The sequence below is a fragment of the Sturnira hondurensis genome, unplaced genomic scaffold (assembly GCF_014824575.4).
Source record: "Sturnira hondurensis isolate 20B ecotype Veracruz unplaced genomic scaffold, ASM1482457v3 Scaffold0019216, whole genome shotgun sequence".
In the NCBI taxonomy this organism is placed as follows: Eukaryota; Metazoa; Chordata; class Mammalia; order Chiroptera; family Phyllostomidae; genus Sturnira; species Sturnira hondurensis.
In genome coordinates, this window is record NW_028091847.1 from 9655718 (window position 1) to 9683539 (window position 27822).

The 27822-nt window shown below is 53.0% G+C and overlaps 1 long non-coding RNA gene across 2 annotated transcripts; it reads left to right on the forward strand.

Moving 5' to 3' along the window:
• Nucleotides 1-1336: 1336 nt before the first annotated feature.
• On the forward strand, nucleotides 1337-23157 carry LOC118974227 (uncharacterized). 2 transcript variants are annotated; one of them, XR_005063817.1, is made up of 5 exons: nucleotides 1337-1540; nucleotides 1677-1843; nucleotides 2242-2926; nucleotides 7541-9331; nucleotides 10499-23157. It is a non-coding gene; the product is annotated as an uncharacterized LOC118974227 (long non-coding RNA). The 2 variants fall into 2 exon arrangements; XR_005063816.1 differs by having other exon boundaries at nucleotides 1338-1843; nucleotides 16921-23157.
• The last annotated feature ends 4665 nt before the right edge of the window (nucleotides 23158-27822 follow it).

Here is a 27822-nt window from a genome sequence, read left to right on the forward strand (position 1 = left end):
TGGCCATCACAGTGGCCAAGGCAGTGAGTGGGCTGGTGGATCCTCATCTCACTCGGCTGCCCACCCCAGAGAGAAGAACCAAGTTGTTGGCCACTTGAGGTCCAGGCTTGGATGCTGCTGTTTTCTTGCTCTTCATGGTGTCAGGGGATCTTCTTGGGAACAAATGACTCAGCAACCTGGATCTCTGGGGCTAAGAGTGGCATAAGTGCCTTTTGAGAAGTGATTGGACACAGGCACCTAGGCCCCCAAATTCTGAGCTCCGGAAGAATGGAGATCCAGATGGTTTTACTGTCGATTCCTCGGGCTGCAGTTCAATTTGGTTTCTCCTGCCCCTGCCCCAATAGAGGGACCCTACTCAGGGGATAACCAGGCAGTGTTTTAATCACACTTTTTGTCTTTAGGAAATCCCAGGGAGAAAAAGGTCCTGGTTGGTGGCCAAAAAGCAGAAAACAACAAAAAATCAGCTATGGCTGTAANTGGAGATCCAGATGGTTTTACTGTCGATTCCTCGGGCTGCAGTTCAATTTGGTTTCTCCTGCCCCTGCCCCAATAGAGGGACCCTACTCAGGGGATAACCAGGCAGTGTTTTAATCACACTTTTTGTCTTTAGGAAATCCCAGGGAGAAAAAGGTCCTGGTTGGTGGCCAAAAAGCAGAAAACAACAAAAAAATCAGCTATGGCTGTAAATCTGGACTTCTCTGTGGCAGAAAGAGTTAACAGAATGGTGGTCTGAGGGTGAGGACCATTTTTCTTCTCATGGCTGGGAGAAGCTGACATGGGTCAAGACAAGATGACCCAGCATTTAGTGTGGGACAGCCCTGTCTGCCTTGTGGGCACTGTCACTCAAAGAGTTAAGCTAGTCTTGTGGCTGGGAAGCTTCAGGGAAGGTGCGAGCCTTCAGGGACCAGGCCCTCTATGCCCCGGAACAGTGAGGTGCAGGGTAAAAACTGGAGAAAAGTGTGACCAGGGAGTGGAGTGCAGGCCTAACTTTTTTTTGCCTTGTTTGACCAGCCTTGGCACTGCCCTCAGGCTCTCCAGGGGAAAAGCTGCAGTTCTGCTCTTGCAACACAAGGAGCAGACTGGAGAATTTAGATCTGCGTCACAGAGCTCAGAGAGAGAGAGGGAGAGGGAGAGGGAGAGAGAGCGCTCTGTCGATAGGTCTGCTAGCAACAGCCGTGCTGCAGCAGAGAGAGAAATCAAGAAACAAGTCATAGCAACCCCGGGCACCAGGTTCTGCCAGCTCACTTGCCAAGCGCTCAGAAATCTGTCGGGGGCTGAAGGCCTCTGGGTAGCCTAGGCTCAGGAGATGACACGCAAGGTGGCACGGGCGGTTCCCGTGGGGAGGAGGTGGGGTGGCGGTGGGGGCAGGGATGGGAGCAAGAGGTTGTGGGGCCATGGTGGAAGGCTTAACGGGACCAATTTCTGGAACATTCGGGACTGCGACACCTTACAGCCGGACCGAGATTTGGGTCTCCGCAGGCGAGGATGGGTGGTCCGATGGGCTTCAGGACTTGATGGCGTAACCCCCTTCTTCCCCCACGTATGTATTTGCTGGGATCGGGGGCGATATCTCTGCGTATGTGGGCGCTCTGTCTTTCTCACCTTCTTTCTCACTTTTTGCTATTTTTTTTTCTTTGAGGGAGGGCTTTTTTCCACTTTAATTTCTTTTCCCTTAGTGTCAGCTGCTCAAACCTGACCGGGGAAGAGGAGAGAGGAGCAAGCTGTCCCTAGCGTCCCATCTGACCTCCCAGGCTTTACCCTCATTTCTTTCTGTCGGACAGACATGCACACTGGTTTCCAGGTTAAGTGTCAGCATCTGTCTGTCCGGCCATGCAGCCCTCAGGTGAAAGGCAGAGAGTGAGGAGGAGAGGTGCTGAGAGGAAGGCCGGAGCACAGTTTCCCAGGGGCTGCCTCACGGAAAGGATCGGTCCTGGGAATCTGGGGCTGGCGGGGAGCAGGTGGTCAGGATAGGGTGTGGGCTGGGAGAAGTGGGGTAAAGCTAGTAGGTTTGTCACTGCGTAGTTGGGAAAAGTGGGGAATGGTGACGCAGTCACTGTTGCATCTTGTTAGGAGCTCTAGGAGGACAGGTAGTGAGGCACCCGGGGTCTGTTGGGCCAGCTGAGAGGGCTTACTGATGAGCCGAGAAGGGAAGCTAGCATTTAGAGATTAAATGTCATCCTTTTGGCTTTGGAAAGTTGTTTACCTTGCGCTCTCTGTGTCTCCATGTTGGCACCCTTCCAGTTCACATGTGATGGCCTTCCTTGTACTGCTGCATCATTAACTAAGTGACTGAGCTGGCCTTCCATTGGCCAGGGGAGGGTTCTCACTCCAGACACTTCTCCGATTGGTGGGTTGGCCCATGGCAGGTGAAAACCTTTTTTTGATTGGCTCAAGGCAAGGTATCAAATCTGAATTTGCATTTCACTTGCTTAAAGGGGAGGGGGGAGAAGCCCAGCAGCTTTCTAAAAATCTGTTTAGGGGTGTGCGTATGCTCCTGTGTGCCTGCTTTTGACTGACCAGTGGAGGCCCCTTCCTGTGCCTTTTTTACTTCATGTACTCTGAGGAAGAGGAGCTTAGAGAACCCCAAACTTTTTGGAGGGGAAGGGGTTGGGGAGATGGGTGCGCAGAGGGCTGGCTAAACTGGAAGAAAATATTTGTCCTTTAGTTTGGGATCAGAAAAGGGAATTTTCCAATCAGCCACACCTCAGTGTTGCGGCAAAATAATTCTTGGCTCCCCTGGAAACGCACAAGCAAGGTAAGGCAGGGCTGCTGCTGCTGCTGTTACCACCACCCTGGGCTTCCTGCTGACTCTGGGCTACTCCCAGGGGACAAGAGATTTGCATTGACGTCTGGGGCTGTCCAGAGCTGAGCCCAGTATGGGAAGGACCTGCCTTCTGGAAGCTGCTGCTCCCTGGTGCTTGGAAAGGTGAGGATGGGGGACCGACCCGGGATGTTGCTCAGAAACTGCGTATTTGGTGGGATTTCGGGGAGAGCCACTGGGCCATGAGAGGTTTGGAGGTCCCACGTTAGAAAGGCTTGTCATTCTGGGGAGTGACGAGAGTGAGAGCAAAACTAGGACAGCAGGCTCTGTGCCTGTGGTTGGGGGTAGGGGACATGGGAAAATCGGGGTCTCGGCTGGCCATCCCACTCTCGCTGCAGGTCTCTTGTCTGTGGGGAGGGGGTTTCTGAGCACTGCCCTATGCGCAGTGGCCCCCGCCCATGACTGCGCATCTGGGAGCGCAGTGCGCTCTGGGTCTCCGGCCTAGGGCAGCACTGCCCTTCTTATTACATAACGGAGGGCACGGCTGTACTTTCTCGGCCCTTCCTTGCAACCCTAACTCCTGGCTCCCCAGGGCCCACAGAGCTGGGGAGGGTCTTGTGGCGCAGCAAGGAAAGATTTCAGTCTCCTGGAGGGTAGCTCTTGCCCAGTTGGTGGTAGCAGATAGGTTTGAAGACCGAAAGGGACTGGGGTATAGGAAGTAGAATATCCTTCTCAGTGCCTGGTGTCACCTTTGGCCCCCAGGACCTCTTGGGGGTTGGGGTGATGCCCTTCTTTCTCTCCTGTGCTTTCTGGCTTTTGAGAAGAAGTTTCTGGAGGGAAATATATGACATCTGGGAGAGTGAGGAGGGGTGTGTGGGGGGCCCAGATGGGAGGTGGTTGACAGTTGACTGCCCTTGTCACTGGCTCTCCTTTCCCTAGTTGGGCTGAGAACATTTCCGGACTCCTTTTATCCCAAGGCTGCCATTTTGGAGGTATTTCTGCTGGTCTCTGACAGGGTAGCATTGGTTTTTCTGGTCCTGCTGTGCGGTTCCGCAGAGTGGGCGGGGGGCGGGGGCCGTGACGGAGGAGTGGAGGGGGGGGCAAGTGCGCAGCAGAGGCGGGCACAGTAGTGTCTGCCGCAATGAGGGTGGCCCCAGGGGTAGGACCGCCCAGTCCCACCCTCAGCCACGGCCCTGGGTGGGAGTTTCACTACGTGGGGTTCGGCTTTGCCACAGCTTGGGCACTGCTCACTGAAGGCCTGGGCCCCTCATGCCCTCAGCCTGAGGCTTACAGCAGTTTGGTGAAAAGCCGGATTTGGGGGGAGTGGAGGCAGAGACGTGGCAGCTCATCCCAGACGTGTCGGATCTGTGGTTGGTGTTCCCCAAATAGGTCTGCCTCCAGCAGTCTCCCCACAGGGACAGGGGGTGGGGTCCGTGGCAGCCTCGAGGATCTGTTCGGAGGGCCCTGCCTTATTACCGGTTTCCTTCTCTGTTTGTCCTCACGGCCCTGCCAGGGCCGAGGTTCCAGCTGTAGTCCGGCAGTGAGGCTCCCTGCTGCCCGTCCCTTTCCTCTCCAGGCCTTGTGCGTGCAGCGGCCATCTTGTCTTTCCTGCCCAGAAATTTAAAATGGTTTCTCATCATTTCCAGAACAAATCCCCTTCCCCTAGCACGCTGCCGAAGGCTGTCTGTGACTACTCGCCTTAGTTCCTGTACAGTCTTGCCTCTCTGAGTTTCCCTAGCCGGCCTGTGTATTCCAGCAAAACCAGGTGACCGACTTGTTCTTGCTTTTTCCACCCCTCTGCTTCCACCGGGGTTTTCCTCGGCACCCACCTGCGGCTCTGCCACTGTCCTCCCAGGCCTCGCCTGCTTCCCTTTCCTGGGAGGGGTGCTCGTCACCACCCTGGCCCCTTCGGCCAAGCTCCCGTACGTTCCCTCCCTCCTTTGTGCTACTTTCCTTGTGGTACTGTTTTTTGTGTGTAAATCTCATGTCACCTAGTAGATTGTGAGCTCCAAGAGGCCAGGGAAAGATGGGAAATGCAGAGCTAGTGGGTACCTCTGCCTGCCAGTCAGCACACCAAGCTCTTCTACGGCTGCTGTGTCACCTGTTCCTGACTGGAACCTGTGGGGACAGTGTTGTGGCTGGTAAGTGTTTTGATCGTGGTCAGAACCCTGGTATGTCAGTCTTGCCGTTTTTTTCTCTCTCTCGAATCTCAGTGTCTGCAAACTGCCTCTTAATGAGGTAGATCCCTGAAATGTGTCTATTTAAGGAATTTTGTAAGTTTCTAATGGCACTGTGGGAATTTGGGCTGATCTTCTTGCACCCAGGGTCTGGTCACTTAGTGGTCCCATGCCACCCTCACTGCGACCTCATGAACTTTCCCTCTTCCTTTGTGGCCAGGTTCACTCATGGTGCTGACTCCTTTGCAGCTGAGATTGATGGCATGTCAGACTTCGGTTGTCTTGGTTGCTTTCCTTCTGGAAGAGGATGTAGAGGTGGGATGGGTCGTAGTCTTTCCAAAGCGGAAACAAGCTCCAGAACCCAGAAGAGAGTGGAGACTGGAGAAGGCAAGGAGCAGGGGCATTGCACTTGGCAGGCGTAGTAGGTTTGCTTCTGGACCCTNTGGTGCTGACTCCTTTGCAGCTGAGATTGATGGCATGTCAGACTTCGGTTGTCTTGGTTGCTTTCCTTCTGGAAGAGGATGTAGAGGTGGGATGGGTCGTAGTCTTTCCAAAGCGGAAACAAGCTCCAGAACCCAGAAGAGAGTGGAGACTGGAGAAGGCAAGGAGCAGGGGCATTGCACTTGGCAGGCGTAGGTTTGCTTCTGGACCCTGCCTCGGCTTCGCCGGGTGGCTTTAGACAAATTATTTGATCTTTCTAAGTCTTAGTGTCCTCAGTCAGTGAAATGGAGCCAGTGTAACCTAGTACACAGAAACGCGTATTACCAAGCAAATAGGTTCCCGACAGAAAGTCCTGGTGACTCCCTTTCCCTGCCCAGTTGTTTTTCAGGGACTTAAGGAAGGAACATAGCAGTTGGCTTGACTCGAGAAGACACTGGGGGAAAGGGAACTTGTGTGCCTTGCTGGTATCAGAAGCAGGGGCAGGGGAGGAAGTCACCAGGCAGCACGCACCTGAAGCCTGACAGGTAGTGTCTTTCCCTTACCTAGAGTAAGTGCCCTTTACCTTCTGCACCAGAAGGATGCCAGGGGAACAGAGCTGCAGCTGTGAGCACTGGTGGTGGCAGAGTGAGGGTTAACTGGGGCACCTTCCTGGGAGCCTTTTGATGCCAGGTCAGTTTCCCTTCTTCCCTGGCAGCGGTGGCTGCCTCCAGACCCTGTGCCTCCTGTGGGAGGGGAGCTGGGTACCCTGAAGCCCCCTGTCATCAGTTCTGGGGCTGGAGCGGGCAGAGTGACGACAGCCCGGGAGTCGTCAGTCAGCCGACGGCAGTGGGGACCCTGGTGACGGCTGCTTTGTTGTTTTTTTCCTCTCTGGATGATGACTCAGTGTGTTGGGAGCAGGGAGATGGAGCGCTCAGCTGAGTGGCCAGGACACTCTGTCAACATGAAAGCCAAAACAACTTGTCGGGGCTCAGAGCTGACCCTTAGGCTAGGGTCATTTTCAGGAAGGGCTTGGCAGCAAGAAGCCAACTGCTAGACATCAGGGTGGTGGGTGGCGACACCAGGTAACTCACCAGGGTTCTGCGGACCCTTGAATTTTAGAATCTGAAAAGAAAATGCAGATGTTTGTATTTTTAGATGAGCTTCACGGTGTCGATCCTTGAGCTCCCCTCCTGACTCCCAAAAGAGAGATATCTTACCAGGACCCTTGGGCATTCCTCCCTGTGGCTCATTGCCTTGGACGGAAGGCACCTTTCTTCTTGGGGTGGGGAGGGCCTCGCAGGAGCGCTCCAGGACCCCATGAGCAGGCGGCCATCACGGGGCTGTGGCCTCTTAGGTCTCCTTCACTGGCACTGTGTGAAGATGGTGAATACACATATCCAGCCTTAAGCTGAAGCCCAGCTCCTGGGCAGCTTACTTCACTCTCCCCTTTCCTGTGGCCCCAAATTAAAGTTTATCCTCCCCCGTCATCTTCCTCACTTCCTTCCTAGGCGAAATTGTGGACCTTGAGCTCCTGACCTGTGTGTTGCGGCATCATGGCGGCTTAAGGTTCTAGGCTTTTCTCGAATCTGTAGCATTGCGCTGCATTGCGCAGGACATTTCCCCAGGCCCCGCCCTCCCGCCAGGCCCCACCCCACTGTGCCTCCTTGGAAGCGAGAGAGAACTTGGACCTCCACTGCCGTGAATTGCGGCCAAACCATTATCCCCAGCCCCTGGCTTCCCTTTCCCTCTTCTTCCCCCAGTGTCTTAGGGCAGAGGAGGAGTGGGTAGGGTTTGAGGGAGAGCCTGGCCTGGGAGCTCCCTGCCTCCTTTTCCATCTGCCATTTTTCAGTCTCATGCTTTCCCATGGCTGATGCTAGCACTGACATTTGTCACTGAGCACCTCTTTCCCCAGAGACCTCCTGGTGTGACTTACTGGGGATTTCTGGGAGGAGTGGCTTTGGGCCCTTGGGAAGCTGAGGGAGCGGGAAGATTTGACCGAGGTCAAGAGTAGACAGTTGGTCGGGGTGAGGGATGGGAGCCAGCTCTCCCCACGCAGAGCACACAGGCAGCACTAGTCCCTTTGCGTCATATCTTTTTGAGCCTGAGTACAGAGCAACTTGACCTAAAAACATTATATATATGTGGGTGTTGAATCCTTTGAGTCTCACATGCCTTTGTCCAGAAGCTGTGTGTATGATGAGAGCCCACATTCTATACTTCAGAGAGCTGTGATGTCCCTCGAGTTTGTTTTCTGAAAGAGCCGATAGTCGGGTCCTCCTTGATGAGAGACCCTGTACCTGTGGTGGTGGCCCTTCTCCAGGACGATGGACCAAGCATTGTCCATCTTCTGTCATTGGATGGTGAGCAGCAGCTGAGGGCCATGGTTTCAGGACCACATTGTAACCCTAGGTGGGCCCCTGACTGGAGCCTGCACAATGAATTGCTTGAGGTTGGCTCTGTGAACTGAGCCCACCTCGCTTCCTGTTGCCTTTTCCCCACAGGGAACTCAGAAGAGCTTAGCCCCACGCCTGAGTGACAACCTCTTGGACGCTCAGCTCAGCTGAGGTGGTGCGGTGTGCAGAAGGCAGCCATCAGACTGTGGGGTAACGTGTGCCCGTTTGCATTTATTTGGAACAACAACAACAAAAAAGACGCGTGGCAGCCTGGCTCTGTGCAGTAAGTATTTGCCTGCATTCTTTGATTCCTTCAAACATCGGAAGTGGATGGATGTTTATTGAACCCAGCCAGCTGCTGTGCCTTCTCCATTCTGTTCCTGCACACCCCCACCCTTGGTCCCCCAGAAGAGAGGGCTAGATCGATTTCCTCTTGCTGCCAGAGAGCTGCAGGGACGCTAGAACTCAGTGTTCAGCCCCCGCATGTCCCCCTCACGTTTAGGAGAAGTCGATTTTCTCTAAAATGGAACTAGAAACCTGTGTCCCTCAGTGCCGAGTGTTACTGGTCCAAATGGAAGGACCCTGTTTGTCCTCATTGCCCCCAGCAGGGAGGTGAGGCTCTCAGTTGGCTGGCCAGGGGAGGCTGGTGCTTGCCAGCATCTAGCATGGTTCTCTGCCAAGTTCTAGCTCCAAATCTCTAGACTGGTTGGAACCTAGACTATATATAGCATTGTGCTAAGCAGTTCTTAACAGACATGTCTGTCCTCCCCTGTAGAGAGGAGTACTTCTATCAGAGAATCGGAACCTAGAGAGTGAGACCATCTCTTAGGGGCCTTTCATTATGGGAGTGGTGAGTGGGGTGAGTGTGTGTGTGTGAGTGTGTACGTGTAGGCCTGTGTCTGATTCAGGGTTGCCGAGCTCTCTCCCCCTTATTTCAGATGCTGATGGATTCAAAGGTCATATGGATGAGGGTACTGATGTGGGAAGAGCTGATAGTTCTCAGTGGATTTGGAGTTTGGATGAGGAGAGATTGGGTGCGTGATGTGGCTGAAGGCACAGTGTGACCCATGGTGGAGACCAGCCTCCGGTACGTTTTCTGGGTTTCCATTTGCCTGGCTTTGCCCAAGGATGTCTTCTGACCTCTGTCTTCCTTCTTTTGGACCTCTTGTCTTCCCTGCCTTCCTCCACCCTTTCCTCCTCCTGCCTTTGATTTTCTTTAGGATGTATGAGGGCAAACTCAGCTCCCACATCCGGGAGCTGTGTCTGCTCCCTGCCCTCACCCCGATTTGGGGTCTCTGGAAATCTGCCTTGAGTAGGCAGAGGTGACAGCTGTCCTCAGGAGAGGACGTGTCGTCTCCTGAGCGTGTCGTGCTAGGTGGTATAGACATAGTGGGCTGCCTGTCTGCCTTCTCCTTCTCATAGGTGCTGCGAAGCCACCAACTATTCTGTGCCATCCTGTGACCGAAAGTGCTGATTGACATGATAGGATCTTGGTCTTGTCAGTGACTCATCACCAGGATGCCGAATGGAAACCAGATGCAGCATGGAAAATAGGATTTAACTCCTCTCCCGCCTCCCAGGTAAGTCAGGTGTGAGCTGCCCCCTTCTCCTCTTCCCCAACCCCCTAATTTTCCCATGAAGAACATTTTCTTTATTCAGTGAGGAATCCTTAAACTCTTCATTCAGAATCTCCCAAACAATTGCTCTCTTCTTTCCATTCTCTTCCTCCTGGCTTTTCTGTGAATGGTCTTAGTAACCAGCAGATACTTGGGGAAGAGTGGCCAGTTCAGGGGACCAGACTGCTAGCATATGTGGACAATAGCTGAGGAGGCCGCTGGGTGTGGCAGCTGGCAGATCAGTTGGGCATCCCACAGTTAAACGGACCTGAAACTCTCCTTGGCCCCCAGGTCTGGGTTTAACCCATGAAAGTCATGGGATCCTGCCTGGGACTGGGGTATCCTTCCCTGTGCTATCCAGGGGACGTCCTTTCTTAGTCGACGCACCTTTGGCCTTGCTGTCCTTAGCCTGGGGCACAGGTGGCAAACACAAGGCCGGTGGACCAAATCCAGCCCTCCACCTAGTTTTATCCGGCCCAGCACCTTGTTTCTGCCAGGCAGCAGCACTGAGCTCTCGCTTAACAGTTAAGTAGTTACATTTATACAGTCCTAAAATTACCTTTAGCCCTTTGAAGGCAACTGCAAGGCTGATGTGGCTCCTGGTGAAAGTGAGTTTGACATCCCTGGTCTAGGGCTCTGGTCTCCAGTTTAGACTGTGGTCTGGGCCGTAGACTTTGGAGCTCTTCCCTATGTTTTTTTGGTGGGGGTGGGGGGCACTTTCTTCCTCGAGGCTATTATACTGCTTTCACCTGCCTTCAACAAAACTTCCTAGCCCAGTAAGCCATTGCAAAGCATCTGTAGACAGTTGATGTAGAAATGTTTTTTCTCTCTCACTTGATAATAATAGCAAGGGTGATTAAAAATGGTGACGGCCTACAGCACCGGGGAGGTCTGTCGCATTGTAGAGATAATTAGGAAAGCAGACTCTAGGCGCTCGCCGTGTCACCGGGAAATCTCTCCCCCACCAAGTAGATCCCTGCAACGTTCTGGACCAATAGGGCCAGTTGGTCCAAGAGCAGATTTACCTGGGGTCTAAAAATAAAGGGGGAAGGGTGCTGCATAATTTTATGATGCTTTTGGGGACATCAGGAGGCAACTGTGGGGTCCTGCTGTCTGCTCATGTCTCTCCAGGGAAGACTGGCCAGTTCTGCTGCACAGTGTCTCACTTTCCATCCCATCCGAAATGAGTCTGTGTTGGCTCTGAGTGGCCTGAGGTCCTCACACAATGGGGAGTCCAAGGCTGTTTGGAAGAGTCCAGTGTCTCTTCCTTCAAGGAATTTGACAAGTCTCAGCCCCTCCAGCAGTGATGTGGCAAGGGGTGGCTAGGGCTGTTTGGTCTGGAACACGAATAAAGAAGAGGGATCAACTTTGCTGCAGCTGGGGAGATGAAGAGGAGCGGGCCAAGTCCCTCAAGATGTGTCGGCTCGAGTCTGGCCAGCGCTGGCTGGAGAGCTGGAGCCAGACGGAGCTGCTGGTCATGCTCTGGAGCCTCCGCTCTCGTGTGTGGTGCGTCCCTGGGCCTGGCTGTGGGTGACCACCCCTCCCATTCATAGCCCTGCCTTCATCTAGATTGGGGTAACTGGGGTGGCAAGCAAAGGGATGTTTGGTTTTGCTCCTTGTGACGCAGTTGTCCCTGTCACCTTTGGTGTTTCTAGAATTGGGGTTGGTGCTTCCCTGTTGATTTTCCTGTTTGTGTCCCTCACCTAGTTCTTTTCTCCCTGCTTACCAGCCTGGCTTCTACCGACATGACACGGGGCATTATGTGTTGCAAGGCAGGCTGGCAGAACAGTTGACACCTCCTGCAAGGGGGGGCCAGGCATATCTGGCACTTCTTTCTTGACCTTTGGATCCTTGTGGTCTGGACGCCAGGAGGCAGGGTGGGGCCTTTCCATCTGAGTCCAGCAGAGGTTAACAGAGCTCGTGGCACTGGAACCGTGGTGGCGTGGCTTGGCCAGCGGGCACTGGGGGCAGGGCCCTCTCAGGGGACCTGATTGGCCAGCACCTTTTCAGTTCCATTGAATTCTGGTCTGGTCAGGGCTGTGAATTGTTTAATGCATGTCTTGGCTCTGTCCCCGGCACCAGGGCCCCCAAGGCTGCAGCCACAGCTTTCGAGAGGATCTGTACCTTGTGCTGGTCACTTTTGGGGGCATGTTGCCTCCCTGTGAGATATGTAAGAGATACTGTCCTTTTCCACTAGCTGGCTTTTTGGGGGAGGTCCTCGCTTTGCTTTGCTTTTCTAGGACTTGGAGCGTGTGTGAGGAAGGCAGAGACCGGGTCTGGTTTGTTGCCTGCTCCTTCAACAGGAGCTGCCTGTGGGCTAATAGAGGCAGGGAACACCTCCAGGCCTCAGAGCCTGTGCAGAATCTGATGCAGTCATGTGGAGCCTGGGCGGGGGAGGGGTGGGGGAATGAGGATGGAGAGAGCCATGTGGGGCTGTGCGGTGTCTGACCACAGGATCAAGGCCAGGAGGCCGTTGGGGGAATGTACCCGGTGCTCAACCAGGACTGCCTCCTGTGGCCTCGAAGGGGCATGTGTGTGCGTGGAGCCCAGATTGGGGTCTGTAGTGGAGCCTGAGGGCACAAGATGGGCACCTGAGTTCTCGGTCTCAGCATGCAGCCAGGGAAAGGGAAACTGACTGTTGTGAAGGGCCCCTCTCTGCGTATGTGATTTCGTGTCAGAACAGCCACGTGAATTAGGCAGTGCTTCCTTTTGATAGTTAAAGAAACTGACTATTAAGTGACTTAACCAAGGTCGCGCTTGGTGAGTGGAGTTGTTGAGACTCAAACACGGGCACTTGCAAAGGCTGTCCTTTTTCTTTGCCCTCTTGGGCTGAAGTCAGACGTTCGGGGGAGCTAAGACCCTCAGGGGGTAGGCAGCCAGGAGAACTTAAATGAACCAGAGTGAAAAGCCAGATGCCCAAGGGAACTTCGCAGTCACCGGGATCGGCTATGCCACATCCCTTTTTGGGGAGGCAAGGCAGAGGGAGATTCCCTTGGGTATCCACGGACAGGCAGGGCTGAGCAGGCAAATACATTCCTTCTACAAATCTGGATTCAGCCTCTGCTATGTGCCAGGGGCCAACTAGGTTCTGGGGATGCAGAACTCAGCCACGTTCTAGTGTGGGAGAGGTCCTAAATAATAAAAGATAGAGTTGAAACATTTATAAAGTAGACGTAAGAAGGGGGATCCAGATGTCAGTAAGGGAGGGAATTTAAGAGCCTGAAGGACCTCAGCCATGTGAGGAAGACATTGATAGGGGTGCTGGCCCCTCTCTTATTATAACACCTAGAAAAAGTATTCCAAGTCCTGTAGCTTAAAGAAACTTGCAGTGTGTCGAGGGCGACAGTGGCAGTAGACATTAGGCCTTTGATCTCCAGCAAACTGGGGTCTTTCCCATTAGCCATGGCTGCTCTTGGCCCTTCATCTCCCACCCTTGCCAGGCGCCAGCTGGTGTCTCTACCCGAGCCTGGTCACCTTGCCCCCTTGTCCACACAGCACAGGGGAGCACTCAGGTTAAGGCTTTGCCGAGTCACTGGTAAAATATGTGCCGGGCCTCTCCTGCCAGAACACGTGATTCCAGATTGTCGTGATAGGGAGGGGACAGGTGAAGGGTAAGGGACAGGAAGTGACCTTGTGTTAGATGCTTGGATGAGCTTTGTGTCTTGAGAGGCTGAGGCAAGTTGGCAGTGGGAGGTATGGGAGGGATGTTCCCAGTGCGTGCAGCTCCCGGACTCAGGACCTGTTTACGTGGAAGTGGAAGTGGAGCAGCGGCTGGCCCACATGAGCCAGGCCACGTGAGTGCTGCTTCTCTCCTTGCCCCCGGTCACACCACCCCCCCAAACGCCGAGACTGCCATCTGCTGCTGAGGGCCTGGTGCTGCACAGGGTGCAGTGTGCTGGGGGCAGGGAAAGTGGGCTTATGTTACTTGGTGTAGAAGAGTCAGCAGACCTTGGCTCTCTTGGCGAAAACTCAGTTTACCCACTTTGGGACCCACTTTTATCATCTGGAAACTGAGGGAGTTGAAAAAGAACCCCTGGGAACATTACTGCCAATTCTACACGAGGGTCCCCGGATGTGTGTGGAGGTATTTCTTAGCTAGAAACTCGGGACAGGGAAAACTAGGCCTGGGTTAAAGCAGGGAGGCACCTGGAAAACCTGTGGGCAGCTACCGCCCTGTTTTATGAAGAGTCACTGGTCATCAATTAGGACAGGTGGGTGGAGACAATTTTCAAAGGACCCCCGTCCCCCAAGAAGTAAGTGGGAGGGGGCTGGAGATTACGTGAAGGGGTGGATGAGGATCTGCCAGGTGACGGGACATGGACTCCGGCTCCCACCAGGAGGCCTGTCTAGATGTGAGCCCACCCTGAGGGAGTTGCTGGGGGTTGGCTGTTCAGGGGCTGGCTTCAGGTGTGTGCTCTGCAGCTCTGAAACCGTGGAGAGAGGCTGGGCCTGCAGGTTCAGCATGACCTATACCTTACCTGCGACATCTGCTCCGGGTCTGCGCCTCGTGCTGTCAGGAAGTTTTCCTTTATACTTAGACTCTCTTCTCATGTGGTTGTTTAAGCCCTTCTATTCAGAGAGAGGGAGAGGAAAAAAACAAAAATGTATCAGAGCACTGGTTCCATTTAGGCTTTTTAGTCTTGAGTCACTAGTTAAAAGGTAGCAAAAATAAAAACATGCAGGAAAGCCCAGGGTCCCAGGTCCTCCCAGACTGTTGTGCAAGACCCGCCCAAGGCCAGGAGGACTGGGGTCCTGGTCTGGCTCTTCCAGGGCACCCTCCATCCCCAGTGTCCACTCCTTTTCCCAGGCTGCATGGGTAGGAGAGCCTGGGCCTGAGGACACACATTGGGCAGCCCACTGACCAGAGTGCAGAGCTTTCAAAATAGCTCGGAGAAAAACATTTCTCCAAGACTCTCTGCTTACTAGACACTTACCGGGGCTTCAGCACTGAGAGCCCGACCCCTCCACCCCACCGTGAGGTCATGAACGGGGGTGTGGGCTGGGCGCATTGTCTCCCGTGTACGCTGTGATGTTTCACAGTTCTTCCACATTCTCCTGCTCTCTTGGCTCACACGCAGCCCTGCCAGGGTAGGGGGTGGTATCCCTGCAGTTGGTGAACCCGAGCCAGAGAAAGGCCTGCAAAGGTCTCATTGCTAGTACCTGCTTCATTTGGGTCACCCACCCAGGTCCCCTGACTCCAGGGGTCATTTCCCTGGGCTCTGGTTGTGTTCTTCCACTGATCAGTGGGGCGGGGGCAGGGGTGGGGAGCAGGTCTCGGGCAGTTGACTTGATCTTTGTAGGCCGTAGGTCAGGCTCCTTCTCAAAATATCCGGATTCTCCTGTTCCCTGATTCTCTCAATGCCTTGGAGCTCTTGTGAAAACGGGCTGGCACTTCTTGGCCAGGAAGCCATTCCCCGTGCGTTTCTGGTGAGGTTTCTAACATGCTCCACACCGTACTAACATCTGTGTGGCACTTGTGTGCACATAGTCCCGCTCCTGCTAAGTAGCTCTGGTAGAAATGAGGCCTAATTGGGGGAACTTTGAGTTTTTTTCTGAGGAATTTATGAGGTATGCCCAGAGTTTTGCCCAGAACGTGCGTGTGCTGTGTACGTTACCTGTTTGCTGGTGAATGCACAACACCTGCTGGAAGAATTGGCTCATGTACAGCGTGAGGTAAGATGCTGGAAACAGGCTTCCGCCCTGAATGTTTGCTTCATGATTGACTTGAAGCAATAGACCTTACCCACAGAGAGGAGGGTCGGGTCAGAGAACCCTTGGGCATCTGTTCCCTGAATTGTGAGCATGACCCCACACTCCTTATAGGGGTGCTGAGGCAGGGCAGGGAACAGCGTGTTTTCTTGGCCATGTAGCCCACTGAGTGGTCTTCAGTTGAATGGACTCAGAACTTGTATGAAGGGGAAGAGAAGCGTTTTACCTTTATTTATGTCCCCTTTAGCCAGGCTTTATCTGCAGGTGTTCCTTGAGGAAGGCTTAGGACTGGACTGGGGACAACATGCATGCATTTGTGCAGGTCCGTCCACCTGTAGCCCCTGCATCCAGCCTCAGCTTGCACAGAAGCCCTGCCGCGGGGAACCCAGGGGAGTTGATTTGGTGGAGGAAGACTTCAGTAAGGTCACCTGTGAAGGTTTGTCATCTTGGATCCAGTTCTGTCTGCTCACCTGGAGGATGGGAAGGGTAACAACCTGCAGCGGGGGGTGGGGGGGTGACTTAGGCTGGATTTCAGGGAGAACCGTGGCGTCATCGGTTTGCCGAGGGCTCCTGAGGAATGATGCGTCCTCTTTCTCTGAGGGAAGGGACTGGAGAGCCTTCCAGTCCCCGGTCTCTGGGACTCTGAGACCACCTGGAATAGCGTGAGGTTTGGGTGCCAGGATCCAGGGTGTGCTGCACTCTGCGTCTTCCCTTCCTGCCTTTGAGGCAAACCTAAGCTGGGGGCTGGGGGACACACAAGCAGGGGCCCTAGAGCCCTCACCTTGTGCCCCTTGCAGGGACACCTCCTGGCACTGACCCTACAGGGCTGATTTTATTTGCACGTGAAAACAGGACAGAGGCATGTTGCCCCTCATCCCTACCAGGAAAGAGCCCCGAGCTGTTATAAGCCTGTCTTTGCACCACCACTCTGACTTCCCCCAACCCCCGGGACCTCTGCTAGGCATTGGAGATGGGGGGGGGGGGGACAGGAGGCAGGGCCAGACATGGTTCGCTGGGAAGAAGATAAGAGGTAGAAGAGGAATATCTCAAGCAGGTCCATAGCTCGGGGAACACTGGCATTACCTGCTGTGCTGAAGGCACAGGTGTGGGTTCAAATGGGCATACTATTCGGAGGAAACCCAAAGTGTTAAATAACCCAGTGAATGGTTAAATGAGGGTTGTATTAGGTATGGAGAACCATATATCCTTTTTTGAAATCACTCCTGCAGCTTTGGCTTTGAATGGCCTGACAGGGTGGGGACATTTCAGGGGTCCCTCCTGTCTGTGTAAGATTATGCTTCTTTTATGTTGACTTTTTGTCTCTTTTCTGATTTTGCTCTCCTTCATTGCTTAAGTATACATGAGTATTTGCCCATTCATTTGTGGTGTTATTCGGGGGCAGGGGTTGGTGTATTGCTGAGCCACCTTGGAGATGGGGCAGGTGCCCCGCCCAGGCATCCAGACCCCTGGGAGATGATGGTCCAGAGCGTCTTTGCTAGGACTGACTCTGCCCACATCAGGCGGCCTCTGTGGGATGGGGCTGCTTGTGCATGAATCCCCAGGACAATTTAGCTATTTCTTCTTTGCAGCTTGAACCCTGAGGATCAGCCTTGAAAATCTGAGACCACGTGTCACCCTGCTAGCTTAGGAGGGGACCGGGCCAGGGAGGAAGGGAACACAGGCTTCTGGCAACTGGCCTTTCCAGACAGGTGAACTCTGTTCAAAAAGGAGTTTATTTAATCTTTTGGCCCTAATGGAAGTTATTTGTATTTTCTCTCCCTCTCTCTTTTCTTCCTCAACTCAACCACCCCCCCACCCCCGGCCCTGCGACCGGCCTCCAAAAGAATTTAATCTGCTGGACAACAAACAATACTGTTATAAAACTTGGAAAACAAGAGGGCGAGGCCTCCCTGACAAGAAGAAGGGCATGCTGGGTAACAGCGAGGGAGCCTGCCAGGCCGGGATGGTGCCGGGCGAGAGCCCAGTTGGCTGGGCACCTGACGCCCTCCCCTGCCTAGTCACCTCCAGCCATGCCATCCCCAGTCCAGAGGGGAAGGAACAGAAATGAAAGTGGGGACAGAGAAGCGCTTGAAAAGGGGAAGTTGTGTGTGTTCTCCGGTCTCTGATCTGATGGGAACGCACTAGACTGTGAAACTTCCTCCTCCACCTCGCGCTCCTCCCCCCTCCTTTTCTCTCCCCCTCTTCCCTCCCCTCCCCGTCCTCCTGCCTCCTCCCACCATTCACTGTTCCAGGTTCTGAGACTGGCAGGCAGTGGCCATGATAACTGAATGAGGCTGGCCTGGCAATGTGGGCACAGCTACCAGCCCGGCCAGCTTCAGGGGAAGCAGGAGAGGAAGGTGCTCGAGTTGGCTTTGGACTCTGGACCTACCCTCTGCCTGCCCAGCGTCCCTCCCCACAACTAGGGAAGTGGAACCGTGTCCCAGGGTGTGCCCCCGTCCATGTGCTCAGCCAGGTGTGCGCCCAGGTACTGGGTAGAACCGCCACTCAGAGGTTAGTGGGTACGCCGGGCTTCCTGGTGCTGGTGGGGCCTTGCTCCCGGGAGGATGTCTGATTTGTAGAGACCCCACTCTCCCTCAGGAGCAGTGAGTGCCGTCCACCAGGACAGGGCACGCCGAGGGGGGCCTGTGAGTGGGGTGCCCATGGATACTGTTGTCTGCTAGTTACTCTGCCTGGGGAGGTGGGGAAGCAGGGCCCCGGGGCCTCTCTTCCTCAGCCTCCAGAGTTAGATTCCATCTGAGGCTGAAGTTCACTTCTGAGTCCATCTTTAATGGGCCTGGGAGGTGACTTAGTGGTTTTCCTTTGGATCTGCATTGGCTCGGACCTGGGAACTGTGTGGTGGGCCGTGCGTGTGTGTACCAGACCCGAGGCCTGCTCCTCGTTCCTCCTGTGGAAAACACTGGCTCAGGTCTGTGCCCGCCCTCCTTGGCTGGGGCTCCCTGTTCCCTGGGGCCATGGTGACTTCCAGGCTCCCAACTTCCCTCTGTCCCTCCTCCTTCCCTCGGCTCCCCGCTGCCTCCCGCTGCCTCCCACGCCCACTGTATGAGGGGGCAGGGTAGGGGTGTGGAGCATCCTCCCTCCCGCCAGCCTGCCTGCCTGCCTACCCGCCACGGGGTTCCCTGCTCTGTACTGAGCGGGAAATTTTCAGACGCGGGTTCTTGCTGGTGGTATTGAGGAAGAGACAGAGAGCCTGGCTTTGGGGAGCTCCGCTGCCTGGGGACACAGGTCTGCATACCCGGCCCCAGGGGAGACCAGCACTGCCGATGCTGGCCCGTCCACCACACTGAGGAGGCTGTGACTCCTTGCCCTGAAACCTCAGTGGGGTCTTGAGGGGCTCAGTGCTTCTGGAGCATGTTATTCCTGCTTTGGGATCTGGGGTCTGGGAAGTGTGGTGGGTGGTGGTCCCTGTATGCTGAGCCCTCTTCTGGGAGACAAGCTGGGGGGGGAAGGGAGCGAGCAAGAGCGAGAACGCCCTTTTCACATTCCCCTCCACCCCAGGCTCCCATGCCCATGCCCTTCATTTTATTAACCTTTCCTTTGATTCATTAACCGCAGCTAGTTGGCAGAGGCCTCGCCCTGACGGCTTAAGACAAAATGTCCAGGACACGGGGCCTGGGCTGGAGCAGGGAGTGACAGGAAGCTGGGCTGGGCCTCTCAGTCCATCCGCTCAATGGTCTGGGACTGAAGGCAGAATGTTCTCCTTTCAGAAGGGCATCCCCAGGCCCCTCTCACACCAAGATGACTCTTCCTCACTGCCAGAAGCCTGAAACCAGCATTCCCAGTGGCAGGAAGAAGGATGGTCTGGGCCCAGCTTCTGGCACCCCTCCCCCGCTCTGGCTAGCGCCCTGGCTCCGTGGCGTAAGTAGCTGTGACTCAGCATCTAGCCCTGCTGGGAGGGAGGAGCTGCTGCCTCGAAGGCACCTTCTCTGCGTTCTGGGTTTGAACACCTCGAGGTCGCACAGAGCATGGCGGCAGCATTAGGGTGCCTGGGGGTGGATATCTTTTTGTTCCGTGGGTTTGGTTTCGGATTTCATAAACAAGAATGCCTCCCCATTTTCTCCCGTGTTATTTTTGGGGCACTGTGCCGCATGTGATATTTAGGACTTTAAAGGAAACAGCATCCTTTATGGAGTGAAGTAGCAGCTCTTGTCAGTCTCCAGACTGTTCTGTCACCAGCAGCCGTGAGTTGTATTTCAGAAAAAACGTATCTGATTTTGCATGCCTGGAGACAAAAGGTGGCCTCTGCAGGCCACTCTGCTTCTGCCATGCGCTGTCTCCACTTCTCTGTCTTAAGTTTCCTGCCCGTCCTTGGAGCACTGAACGTGCTGTGACCAGCCTGCCCGGCTTTCTCAGATGAACCCTCTGAGGCCCATTCCAGGGAGGTTCTCCCAGTCTGGGCTGAGCAGGAAGTAAGGCCACTGAGTCTGATTCACTGCGTGGTGACCTTTCCTCCACGCCCGGTCCCTGCTCGGGCTGAGGAGTGTCCTGGTTGGGGGGAGGGGGCGGGGTGGACAAACCCGCAAACAGAATGTGGACACAGAGATGCACCAGGGCTGCAGTTGGGCTCCTGCAGCCCTTTTTCTGCACCGTGGCACCTCCCAGGGTGACGGACCCACTCCTCTGGTGGGCGGTTTTTCTCTCTGGGCAGCCCACCCAGCTCTTTGCTGCCGGCCGGTGTGTTTGGGACCATGAGGCCAATGCGTGAGGATCCTGCCACCTGCAGGTGACAGACAGCTGAGCCCTCAGCAGGCTGGGACTTTTTGGGGGCTAGGCCTGGGTCGCACTCACACCCAGTGCAGGTGGACAAACCCCTTCCAGTCTTCATCAGGCCACCACTCAATCCAGGTAGGAAACAAAATCAGCAGCTTGTTTCAGGTGAGTCATTGAGCAGCAGCAGGAGAGGGAAGCCGGGTCTGTTGGGAGAGCTGAGACCTGCACAGGCCCTTTCATCCAATAGGATTGGAAAGGCAGAAGGTCTGGGGACTCTGATTACTTTCTTTCCCTTCTTTAGAGTGTTTACAGTGATGCATTGTTAATGATTTATTTATCTCTTCCAGAGAACTAAAAGTATTTTGACCCAGAAGTTGGGAGCCCTAACTCTGGTTGGTGTCCCTTCGCTCCTAGTGGGGCAGGCCCCTGTGCTATGGGCAGCCCCGTCTCTGAACTCCTGGCTGACGTTTCCCGGGGAGCAGGAGAGACATTCATTAATCACCCTGATGATCAAATGACATAAGTGTGTTCTGAAGGAACAGAACTAGATGCTGGGAGATCTGACTTGGCCGAAGGCTGGGCTGGGGGCAGGGTGGGGGAGCTTCCCTGAGGAAGAGATCTAAAGGGGACGTCAGACCGCCCGGGGTTACGTGGGGAAGGAGGGTTGGCAGGGTGGGGGGTGTTGACCGGTGGTGGCAGTGAGAGAGTGGATGGAGAATGTTCCAGAAAGGGGACAGCGTGTGCAGAGGCCTTCTGGTGGGAGGACGGGCGCTGCCTGGGTCACTGAAGGATGCCCGTGTGGCAGCATCTTAGGAAAGGGGCTGGTGGGTGCTGGCGGTTGGGAATTGCAAAGGAAGAAGGGGTTGGCTGAAGTGAAAAGCAGAAAGATGGATCTTGAGCAAAGGGATTGGAAATCTCTTCCTTGTATAGGACTCAGACCCCATGGTAATGCCTATCATGTGACCCTCACTCCTGACCTAAAACCCCTCACCGTGAGCTGGCTAACAGGCCCCGCTGTTGGGCAGCCCCAGCCCCAGCTCCCCACCTGTGGCCCAGGCCTTGCGAACCCCGTGGGCCGCAGAGCGTGGTGCCGCTGTCAGAATCACTTGGGAGTCCTCATGGCACTGGGGGGGTTCATTTCCCGTGGTGCCCACTCCCACTGCTATGCTATGAGCCACTGCGGAGGCAACAAAAGTGAAGGAGAACACAGCAAGCGGCCCACCTGCCGGGCCCTGGTGGAACCAGGTGTGCTCCCGCCTCCCCGGAGTCTAATGTGCAGTATAGTCAGTGCCATCCCGCTTCCCTGTAGAAACCGAGCCTCAGGTCCCCCTGCCCCTCGCCCCATCCTGCTCGTGATTAATTTCAACAACAGCGTGAAGTGACGACCCTGCTCTGGAGCAGAGGGGCCGGAACAGACTTCAGGGTTAGATCTGGGATCTTTAGGTATTGAACCACACCAAGGAGCCATTTCTTTGGCAAAAATGGGAATCACGCCTGCTTCAGATGGCTGTTGTGAGGATTGAAGAGAATAGCCCAGTGTTCAGATGTTCCCTGTTCCTTCTGCCCCCTAGAGCAGGACACACTCTTCTCTCCAGGAACCAACAGCTCATAAGCCTGTACACCTGGAGGCCTAGAGGGTTGGTAAGGAGCCTGAAAGACAGACTCCATTCTGTCTCCTCTTTCTCTCGGTCGTAGTCTCAGAAGAGAGAGAGACGTGTTTTCTTAGCTTCCAACAACCAAAGAACGTGATGCAAGTAGGAGATGGGACATTTAACTTACATACGGTTTGAAAATCTTATATTCAGGCAAATTTTGAAAACAACACGAATCAAAACTCAGCTGTGTGTTGGAGGACTGTCTGTTGTACTTAGTACAGTTTTCGGGCACCACTTTTCTGTGTCACACCAGAGGTTGAGGAAGATCGCCAGTGTTCTCACACTTCCTACTGTTTGGTGGGGCCCACGTTCCTCCTGAGTAGGGCCCCTGGCTGTTGCCCCGGCCCAGGTGAAAGTCGCTTTGGGTGGCGGCTGGAGCCTCCTGGGCAGGTGGGGCTTGTTTCCTGATGGAGCGACGTGATGTCCGAAGAACATCTCACACACTGTCTCGGAAACGCAGGGCCGCGCTGATGTAGGAATGCATTTTAATAACAACTCTGGCTCGTCGTCTCATCGTGGGTGTGATAATCTATAGGGACTGGTTGGAAGTCAGATTAACGTCGATCTTAATGGGTTTTGTTCCGCCGCGACTGTGCAAGGTGTCAGCCACGCCCCCATCTCCATGAGTGTGACCGGGACCCTCCTCTCTGCCTGTCACGTGGGTCATGCTGCTGCGTGACGGAGAAGCTGTTCTCGGCACAGAGGCTGGGCCTCTCCCTTTCCGCTTCGGTGAGATCCTCTTCTTCTGGAAGCTGGTTTCACATGGTGGCTTAGATTTTTCCATCTTTGTATCTAGCACCATTTGAAATCAGTGTTTTAGGAGTAAGAATTGCAGCACAGCCAAGGGCCGACGGCGCTGCCGCTCTGCAGCCGGGCGCCTCCTGCCACCTGAGCCCGTCCAGACGGAAGCAACGTGCAAAGCAAAGCGCACTCTAGAGTGTGTTGGGTTCGGGGGTGACAGTGGGTGGGGAGGAGTTTGTGCTTGCAGTCACCTAGGGGTTTGAGCAGGGGTGGAAGCCGTGATACTCCTTCTGCTGACAGGTAGCGAGAGTCCGCGGTCGGCAGGGCCTTTGAGTCGGCGGTGGGCGCCGCTGGGGTGGGACCTGGGTTGTAACAGGGAAGGGGGAGGGCTGTGTGCCCGGAGGACTGTCCCATCCCCACAGGCACTGCCCGCCTGCCCCCGGGCCCTGGAACATGCAGCTGCGTCGGCAGAGCAGCTGGCGTCGGACTTGCCACCTGCACCATCGAGGTACAGGAGCCCCGGAGCACCACCGGACCCATCTCTTACACAGGCTGACCGATTTCTCCTGGTGTTCAGAGTCTGTTTTTGTCTAGCACCATTTGAAATCGGTTATGATGTAGGGGGAAAAGCAGCAGCCTCGAAGCCTCGTGCCAAGTCTGCTCAGCAACAGCCTGTGGTTTCCTGAAGATGGATGGGCACAGGGTGGGGAAGGAAGGTCACACTTTCTCCTACTAACTCTTTTACCTGCGTTTCCGATACTTCATTGCAGAGGCAGAAGGTGATTTAATGGGTTTTAAAAAACAGCACTGTAATTTATCTGAGGTCCTCAGTTGCATTTTGTGAAAATGTATACTGGTGTAAATTCTATAAATTGGTTGCTTGTTGACTTACCTTTCTGTTAAGAAGAGACTATTCATGCATCTGAGCTTAATAAATATTTTACAATATTCAGTTTACCATGTCTTTGTTTTTCATTATTTTTTATTATAGTTCCACAGTGATGAAAAGTGGGGATCTGAACGTTAATTTCTGATGCAAATCTTAACTATGTTATAAAGCATTTGAGTGGGTTATAGCAGACAGTAAAAATGAAGCCCATTAAGACACAAATGGAAATCTAGGAGCCAAGAAATACAATAAAATGAGAGAAAAGATGCTGACATTGTGATCGCCTGGGGCTACTCCTGTTCGGGAGACCCACCTGGATGGCAGTGGGCCGCAGCCTGCCCACGAAGGTGGTGTCCCTCCACGTGGCCCTTACGCTGGCAGACAGGGGGCAGGCTGATGATTCCAGTGGAATTGTAAGCAGTGCAGGAGTTCTCTCGGTTCTTAGTTTCTATCAGCCCTCGGAGGCAGGGAACAAGTTCTGTAAAGGTATTCAGAAACCTGTGGGATCTTCACGTTGCAGGGCTGTGGCCCCTTGAGTGAGCTTTCTGCACAGGACGTGCCTGGCCAGCTGTGAAGGGCCTGCAGTACTTCACTTCACGCCAGTGGTTCTCAGCAAACGGTGACAACTCAGCCACCTGGGAAGCTTCTTCCCTGAGATGGCCGCCCTGCTGGGGGCGGGGGATGGTTTGGTGAGGCATCAGCTGGGAAGACTTCCCTGTGAATGCCATGTGCCCCGACTGCAGCTGCAGTGCTGTTTCATTCTGTTGATGAAGATGCTGTGTTCTCATCCCAGGGCTGTTTTATTCACGTCTCCACTGCGGCAGGTTACAGAATACCTATGGGTCTGGGAGCTTTGGGTTGCTTGTAACAAATGGATCGGTGTTTGCTCCAACCTCTGTGTTCCAAGCCCCAGCCTAGGTACTGGGTGGGGGGAGGAATGGATTCTGCTGTCAAGTTGCTCTGATTTCAGTCCCCAGATGACAAAGTGCTAGAAGTTGGAATGGGTGAGCAGAATGTTTCTTTTGGACACACCTTGAATCTGGTTTTCGAGGCCATGCTTCCTAGCCAGATAGAAAATGCTTTGTGGGGGATGGGTCTTGCCCAGCTGAGTTGTACCATGTGGTTAGCTGTCGTAAGTGTGTTGGTGGAAGGGAGTGTTGGACGAAAGGTACACGCAAGCCCTGTGCAAGTACTACTGGTGAGAGTTCCCATCTGTGGAAGTAGATGCTGATGAGTTCTTGGTAAGCCTGAGGCAGCAGATCTGAGCACAGTTCCACCCCACTTTCTGAGTAGATTCACCCTAGGAGCCTTTACTTTACTGATTCTTGGGCCCCAGCTGTACAGTTTCTGGCTTAACTGATCTGGGACTGGGGCCTGGACATCACTTTTTATTGTTTGTTTTAAACTCATCCTGGGTGATTCTGATGTGTAGCCAGGGGTCGAGAGCCACTGCTCTGTGGTCTTATTTCTGAAAGGTTCTGCTGCTCAAAGTGTGTTCTGAGGACCCACAGGAAATGAATAGCTGTTGTAACAAATCACAAGGAGCTGGGAGTCTCGGTCTCTGCAGGCTCTATGAAAAATACGACGGACTGGGAAACTCGCAAACAACAGAAGTTTATTCCTCACAGTTCTGAAGGCTGGGAAGTGTCAGATCAAAGGCACTGGTAGTTTCGGTGTCTAGTAGGAGCTAGCTTTCCGGTTTGTAGACAGTGCTTTCCAGCTGTAAGTTCACAGGGCAGAAGGTGTGAGGGAACTTTCATGGGCTTCTTTTACAGAGACTCAGTCCTATTCGTGAAGCCTCGGCCCTCATGACCTTACTAACCACCCAGTGGCCTACTTTCTGATACCATCACCTCGGGGGCGAGGACTAAACATGGGAATTTGGAGGGATGCAAACATTCACATGGTGTCTCAGCACACATTTATTTTTTTAGTTCTGGAAGTTATAACTCAAATTAGTTTTACTGGGTTGAAATCAAGGTATTGGCAGGGCCATGAACCCATCAGAGAGACTAGGAGAGAACCAGTCTCCCTGCCTTTTCCAGTTTCCAGAGCTCCATTCTTTGGTTTGCAGCTCCTTCCTCCACCCTCTGTCTTCCTTTTGTAAGGTTGGGATTATATTTAGGACCCCATCTGGATAATCCAGGATAATCTCCCCATCCAAGATCTCATCTGCGAAGACCCTTTGCCATACAGGTAACATCACAGGTCCCGGGTGTTAGTACCCCCGTATCTGTGAGGCCATTACCACAAACAGCGGATAGAACGTGGGACTCACAGGAATGCAAACACTGGGCCCCACCTGACACCTACCCAATCAGAGTCTGCGTTTAACAAGATTCCCAAGTGATTCATCTATACACTAAAATTTGAGAAGCCGGGTTCTATGGGATCTTATCCAAGGATTCTCATAATTGCATCCCATGTCAAACGCAAACTGAAGGAGTATTTCCCTAGGAGCCTTTGCAGGGGGAAGTGATCAGTGACTGATCATTTTCCCAAATGCCTTAAATAAGTGCTCATCTTAATAACAGTAGTTTCCAAAATTCTCAGGGAAGGCAAGCGCCGGAAGTCCCAGGATAGCAGAGCTGTTGTTCCTGATATCTGGCGCAAGGCTTACCACTGCAACATACAATAATTCAGTTCTTATAAAAGTGACATAAGAAACATAACCAGAGTGGCTCCTCTTGCTAACATCAGTGTTACTACCTCTGTGCAGATTTTCTCGGGCTGACAGATTTTCATGTGCTAACTTCCTCGATGTGATCTATGCTGTGGCAATTCGTTCACTGTCTGCTGGTATATAAACGGCAGGGAAGAAGTTTACTGACTACAGATCCCCAATGTTATACCTCCCCCATATTACACAATAAAAGACTGAGTTTAGACGATTTAGAAATGTTAATTTCACAGAAGGAAACCAGGAAAGAGCTAGTTAATACCAGATCTAAGAGAAAACGATAAAGGGCTTCTGGTAATGACGAAGACCAGAATAAAGGCAATTTGAAGGGTTAAGGAAGGGATTGTCAAATGCCCTGTCTGTCCACACGAGGGCAGCAGTGCTATGATTTACAAAGACAGTTTCATTTCAGTGGAACCTTTCATGAGCCTGGAAATAAGAAAACAATGTAGCTGGGGGGGGGGGGGGGGGGGGGGGGGGGGGGGGGGGCGGGGTGCAGTGGGAGGGAGTGAGCACGGTCGCTCCATTTTGCAGGATTTCTGGAAGTCGGTATACTTAAATCCTGCTCGAGTACAAATACTCCAATTTTTAAAATACGTAAAAGTTCAAGTTAGTGTTAGCTGTCACTAGATTTTAGAGTATGGGAGTTTCCTACTTTCCTTAAACTTAACAATGGACATTCAAATTCCTCCTGTTGCAGGTATCTTCAGCACCCTTGCAGACTTCCATTAATCACCTGGAGTGTTCTCCCTGTATATATTATACCAATGTACAAGTATTAGAAATACTAGAAATAACCTCAAGTTAAAGCCAAATACAATTTGATAAAATGCTGTGTTTGTAGTCAACCTAATTTTCATCCAATACTGATACCAGAAAGATTGCTTTTTTATTTTTAAGGCACAGATTATCTTGTTTGGTTACAGGCAACAAGACCTTCAATTTTCTGATCTCTTTAATAGGCCAATTTAATAAAACCTCAAATTTCTTAAGTCAGTGTGAGCCTATACCCACGATAAGTTTCTATGCAGAAATGGGCTCTGAGACTCAAGTCACTAATGCAGAGATTCTCAACCTTAGCTGCCTATTAAAGCACTGGGGAACTTTAAACAGAAGTCCCTTCACCCAGGCGACGTTGCAGACCCTGCTAGAGAACTCCAGGTGGAAGCCCCCAGGTGACTGCGGTGCAGCCACGATTGAGACACACTGAGGTTTCGCTATCTGATTTAATGCCAAGGGCAAGAATTTTTTTTTTTTTTGCGTAAGTAAAAATAAATCCTAACTTAGTTACACAAATCAAATTTTGTAATTTCACTGTTGGACCTGGGTTTTTACTTAGCCATACCTATGCATTAAACTGTTGTGGAAGGTATGTCTTTTAGCTAGATCTTTTGATGTGGTTGACTCAAGCTATGTGATACCTGGGCAGAAAATAAGGAAAAGCTTCATGGAACGGGCACTACATGCTGGCCTTGGAAGAAGCCCAGAATCTGACATGACCATAAGTGTTTCAGGTACCAGTGAACTAGGTGTGCAGCACAGGGCAGATGGTCTGGCTTGATTGACAGGTTACTTGAAGAAATTCGGCATAAAGAGGTGGCTTGGGAAGAAAACTTGGGATTTAATTGTAGGAGGTCTTGAAGCCTCATTCTCAGGAACTTGGACTTCGTGCTGTAGGTAACGTGGTGTTATTGAACAGGAGAGGCACGTGATGGGCTGACAGTGGAGAAGCCCAGATGTATTTGGGCTCTGAGATGTGAGAGTTAGGATGACTGTGGGCGTGGATGGTTGGAGAAGATGGGACCCAATCAGAAACATACAGACTGACGTAAAACACACTGGAAAGAAGCACACTGGCACAAAGATGAAAGTTCATAATTGTGAACTTTATTTTTAGCAAATGGTTGAAGGTTTTTTCAAAAACTAAACAAAAACCTCCTCCACACATGGGGCTTCCCATTTCACTGCAAATACATTTTCTCCAGGTTTAAGAAACTTAATTCAAATATCCTTCCTTCTCTGTCATTTGAACAAACTTTTCAACAAAAAATTG